The following is a 6,000-nucleotide window of genomic DNA, read 5'->3' as shown; positions in this document are numbered from 1 at the left end:
TGAAGTTTACTAGTCCTCATGTACCCACTCAGGCCCCCCTCTGAAATCCCCAACTCTAAAACGTCTCGGGCTCCATCTCCCAGCAGATTTCCTTTAAGGCAGTGCAAATGAACTTGGCCAAATACCACTGAGCCCCGGGAGCCTCCCAGCTATGCATGGGGCACTGGCAATTCACACAGGCACACACCCTGTGCTTGTGTTTCCACTGCCGACTGTGCTATGCAAAGTGCCTTGCAGCTGAGAGGAGCTGGATGCAACCTCACTGCACTGGTGAAGATCTCTGCCCAAATTCATGGCCGATCAACCCACGGCTAAGTGTTGCCTGTGAGCAGGAGGGAGGAAGGGAGTTTGAGTTGCAGGAGAGAAATCAGGACACTTGCTGGCTTTTGCAGGGGGCTTTTGTATACTACTGCCAGTGGGTTTCCATGGCGCTGTTTTGCAGGTGGGAAAAGCAAAAGATAAACCTTCTGAGCTACCCCAGAACATGTCCAGATCTCTGTGGGAGGCTGAAAATGTCCGTTTCTCTGGGAAAAGCAGGCAGGTGCTGTGTGCACTGCCACAGCAAACCAAACCATGAGCAATTTGCATTTGCCCAGCCTCAGGTACGAGGGTTGGTACAGGTCTTGGGCAGTTTTGAAGTTTTTGAAGTTTTGTAGAAATATCCTTGCTGGAAACTCCTCTCATCAGTGCCTTGTGAGTGAGAAGACAGCCCTGCCACTATTTCTCATCAGAATTATGCACTGCTGCTTTTTTAATTTTTTTTTTTTTCAGGAGAAATTATTCTTTTGGTGTGGATTGCTAGCTGGAGACTACCACGTCTCGACTGTGGCACTGTGAGACATGTTCAGCATTGCAAACAGGAATCACAGGACTGGGGATTTGGGCTGTAACAGACTTGTATTTACTGTGCCTGGGGTACCAAGGCTGTGCAGAGCTAAGGCAGTGTAAAACCAGAGGCCACATTCACCCTCAGAGACAGGGGCCAGCCCAGCAGCATCAGTGTCAGGAGCTGCCAGTTTTACTTCACAAAACCCTTGGGATGTGTGATCCGGGCACATGCACTGGGAGCAGGGAATAATTCCCACCGGGAGACAGACCCAAAACCAAGCTGGCAGTGTGGACCACAAGTTTGTCTGGTCCTCCTTGCCCATTCCCTGGAGGTATTTGCCCACAGCCCCAATTTCAGCAGCAGAAGGGGATTGCAGCCACTCTGAAGCTCACCCTGGGCTGCTTTGTGTGTGTGCAAGCCCTGGTGTGATTCTTCCTCTCTCCTCCCCAGCAGATTTGGAGATTCCCATACTTCCTCCCCAATGACACAAGCTAGAAGGTTTGATGTTTACTCCAGGGTTCAGCCTGAGAGAAAAGGTGTTCGATATTACTGTTCTTCCACAGGCCAGGCAGGGGAAGCAGTGTCCAGCAGGAGGGAGCCCTTAACTCCAGTTAATAAACACATCCTTCACTTCCAGCCTCTTTTCCTTGGTGAGTGCCACTTAGTGAAAGCTGTTTGGACTTGGCCGAGGATCAGCCCTGCGAGTTTACAGGATTCACAATTCACAGATGTTAGGAACTATCAGGCTGAGTGTGGGTGGAGAATGTCAAGTCTGAAATAGCTCTCTTGCCACCCTGGCACAGGCAGCAAAGAAAATGTTTCCACGTGACATTCTTCGAACAAACATTTCCTACAAGGAAAACACAGAGGGGAGAAATAAGAGGCAATTGCTGCTGTCTTAGAGGGTTCCTGGCTTTTGGTCAGGGGTGGCTGGAATTTGTGCTGACATCAGCACAAAATATGCCCTATAGGTGAGCTATACATATGTATAGGTCCCTTACACTCCTTGTCTGCACAAACGTATAGGTCTGCTTGAAGATGCAATCCTTCTGGTCCACAGATATGTGGGTGCTATTTTTTTCCTGCTGGAATCCATTTTAATTTAGCTCCTGATTCATATTTCATTCATTCTCCAAACCCACAAAACCAGGATAGGTTTACAGCCTGTACTATTTGGATAAATCATGGAGGGGGAAAACACAGGGCAACAAAACAGGTTGCTTTCCTGAATGATTTTCTGTGTGACTCAAAAGAGAGAAAAAAGAAAAGGAGGTGGTGGGGAGAGAATTAAAGCTGTTCTTTCTTGCTTTCATGTTCCTTTCAGAAAATCAGATCTGCTTTTCATCTCTGGACATTTTTGTTTTGGTGGACTTCACTCTTGTTTCTCTAGGCTTTAGTGTCTGACAAAGATGTGATTTCTATTTTCTTACTCTTATTTTCTCCTCAAGATAATTGAAAATATTGGGGGTTTTCTAATGTGGAAAATGGATATGTTATTTACAGAACACTAGAACAATGCAAGATTTCTGTGTCATCTCAATTGTTTTGGAAAAAATGGTGAAAAGCTATAAAGGGAAACATTAACAAACATATCTGATAGTTTTCTTGCAGGGAGGAGGGCAGGAAGGGGAGGCAGACGAGCAAAAGTTCAGTGTTAATTTTAATTGAGGAATTTCCCATATTTTGTCATTCAGCTTTTGAAACTGTGACCACAACAGACTGTTTGAACTGTGGTGTGAGAAAGACTGAAAAATTCCCCAGGCAGCTAGAAGCAGGTACTAACCCCAGAGTTGACAAGAAAACCTTTTTAAGTACGTTGAAATTCAGCACGGGCGCTGCACCCAGCAGAGGAAACTCCGGCCATCTGGAGACGAGGATGACCAGCGGCCACAGCAGTTTGTAAAATTGCAAGAGCTGCCAAAATTAAACTGTGAAGTCAGGCGGGAAGGCAACCAATGGCTGGCGGGATCAGAAGTTCAGAGAAGCCCCAGATGAGCTCCCAACAAGTGTGGCCAGCGTACACCAAAGTTTATTAAGGATGTTGAGAGGAGGGGAAAATATCTGTGCAGAAGATGCCCAGCTGGTGAGGAGGGAGTGGTGGTGATGCTCGGGTAACTGGATGAATCCCATTGGCCAAGTCCCCGGGAGATCCCACCCATCCACAAGTGTAAAATAAATCTCTAAAGTTGTACCTCGTGTACCACTTGACCTTATTGCTTTTAGCCTGCTGGCTTTATATCTATTTATTTATTTTATTTCGGTTTGTCCCCAAGGAGGGGCTGGAAGGAAATGAATTTTGAAGCAGCACCTTTCACCACCTTGCCATACTACCCTGATCCCTGCATCCAGCGGTGAGTCTGAGCGTGACGTAACTCTGCTATCGCAGATTTGATCCGAGTCTCTTGTGTAATTTTTAACTTTCCTGCTATCAGCCGGTGGCAGCTGGGCTGCATGAGGAAAAAATGTGCCGCTCTCTTCATGCTCAGTGGAGCTTATTATTATTTTTGGCTTTCTAACAGGTTACTGTTTAATTATAGGCATCCGTTTAAGATATCCCCTTTTCCTCTTTGGCATTAGAGGAGAAAAATATATGATAAATAACATGAAAGCTGATAGTATCTTTCCCTTTTGTTTTGGAGCAGAAGGTTGCACTGTGCTTTGGGTAGGACAGCTATGTCCAATGGCTTTAGCTGTCTGTGGTGTGTTTGTTTGTTTCTTTAAATGAAAAAAAACTCCCGGGAATAATATGAGCTGAACTATTAAGCCCTGAGATTTTTGAATTTAAAGGAAAAATAACTAATTTAAAAGATTCAGAGAAGAAAAAACTACACTTCTAAGAGAGAGCAATTTTCCAGGAATATTTTTTTCTTCTGTCTAACAGCCAGCGTCAGAGCCTGACAACCACTCTTATTTTAGCTTTGTTGTTATGCTGAGTTTTATAACTTTCCAGCAGATAAAAGAGCATGTCCACACGAGGTGTCACAGTATCACATTGTCTGTTTGTTTGTTTCTCCCAATAGAAGATACTATATTTAAGCATGCAAATGACATGTAGATGGTATTTTTCCAGTCGTAAAGTTTGGAGAGGTGAAACTCTCTGGGCACAGCCACTTGTTGAGCTCCTTTAAGACTGGTTTCTGTCTGTGCTTTGTAAAAGCCCTGGCTGGTGTCTCACGGAGGCATTTGATTCCTGGAAGAGTTAATAGTTAACTCTGCATCCTCCGCAGGGTGTTGGAGAAAGGGCTTGGCCACCATCACCCAGCCCGTGGCATTGCAGGCAGCTTTGTGATCTCTGCATTTTTTCCCTACTGTTGTGATTTGTTACAACGTTTGTGGGGGCTTTTATCCCCCCTTTAATCCCGGGTGTTTGGTGCCACTGCTGTGTGAAGGTCCTGGGGAGGAGAGTGGAGACCTGGCAGCGAGGAAGGGCCGCATTTGGGGCCAGCAGAGGGTAAGGAGAGAGGCTGGGAAATAGCGCACGGTCCTTGGCTGTGCTGCCGGGGCAGAGGAAGATGGAATGGAGCCGGGGGTATTGGATTCCCCAGTGAGACCTTCCACAGCACGAGCCCCAGGGCTGGCCAGGCACATGCAGCCACACTCTGATCTCTTGCAGATCCCAGCCCCGCTGACCCTGGCAGGGATGTGTCTGTGGCCAGGAGAAGAGCAGTGCAAGAACAGTGCCCATGCAGCAAGATGGATTTGGGCTGGCAGCAGTGGAGTCTTCAGCAGATTAATGTTTCCATGGCTGGAAGCCCCAGCCAGGCAAATTCCAAAACTGAAAATGAAGAAAAAGGAAAAAAGGGAAAAAACCTGACATTGGAAAGTGTGAAGATGCACTGGGAAGTGTACCTGAGTTCTGGGACAGCTTCCCAGCCTGTGAACTCCAGCCAGTTTGTATCCCATCTCATGTCAAAGAACAGGTTCAGAAAATTGGTGCTGGGGCTCAGGCAAAAGTTCAGCTGGAGCATGAATTAAAGAGAAAAAGAATCCATTGGCTGTATTTGGTAGAACTTTTTAAATAAGCCTTTCACCCCTTCAAATCTGCCTCATCCAGCAAGTCAGGCCTTTCAGTAGAAATGCTGCTCCTCACCACATGCCTTAGCAGCATGATGAGTTTTTAAGTGACCATTGCAGTGTGGGAAGCCTCAGGACAGATAGAATTTGTGACACCCCTCAGTCATAAAACCTGTTTGAGATGTAGCTTAGAGTAACAACATGTCTCAGCTGTTATGCACGTCTGTTTACATGAGCCAAGAGTGGCATTTGTTCAATTATTAGTGACTGCTCTGCCACAGGTCAAAATCAGCTCAAACCTAGTCCCAAAAATACTTTTCTCAGCCTGAGACATAGATGGTCTTCATCTTTAAGCTCCATTGATTGCATACTCAGGATGTGTTATGTGACATTTCTCTGACTGCTTTAACAAAATTCAATAGTTTCAGATTGCATTTATTTTACACAGTTTGAAACACTTCTGCTTTGATGTGGTCAAAATACTTTATTTAGCTAATACCAGTGGGCTTCTTTGCAACCTTAAAATTACATCTAGTAATTATCTAACCAGCAAACTGATAACGTTGAGCTGATGTATGCTGGCAAAAAACCGATAGTAAAAGCTGCTTTAAATACTGTTAGACTGGTGGGAGGGTATGTGTGTCACACAGCTTTCCCTGTAGTTCAGTGTGGAGGGGGAAGCAGTTATAAATCCCAGTTAACTCTAAGATTTGTGGCTTTGATTTACCCTCTGCTGTTGCTTCATCTATTTTTATCTCTTCAGTTTGGGGGTGTCCAGTAGGCAGGACATGTGGGAGGCAGCTAAAACATTGCCAAGAGGTGAACACAGATCACACCGAGGAGCATTAGCTAATGTGCCATTATGATGCTCATATGCTTCATGCCTGTCATTTTACAGGCCACTGTGAAATGATATGTCCAAACAACACAGTATTCAGTGCCACAGATGAGGAAAAATAGCTGAGTGCCCAGACTCTGTGCCATGTGTGATTGTTTAGGCCGCTCCAGCCTCTGTTTCAGCAGCCCAGCTCCCTCATTTAGGCTATTAAATTCTTTGTAAATGTGGGTATCAAAGCAAAGCAGCACAAAAAGTCCTAGAGAACTCAGCTGGGGCACATGGCAGCAGCCTCCTCCTTCACAACCCCACTTGTTGCTGT

Source organism: Corvus hawaiiensis, chromosome 10, assembly GCF_020740725.1.
Source record: "Corvus hawaiiensis isolate bCorHaw1 chromosome 10, bCorHaw1.pri.cur, whole genome shotgun sequence".
In the NCBI taxonomy this organism is placed as follows: domain Eukaryota; kingdom Metazoa; phylum Chordata; class Aves; order Passeriformes; family Corvidae; genus Corvus; species Corvus hawaiiensis.
This window is presented reverse-complemented; position numbering follows the sequence as displayed.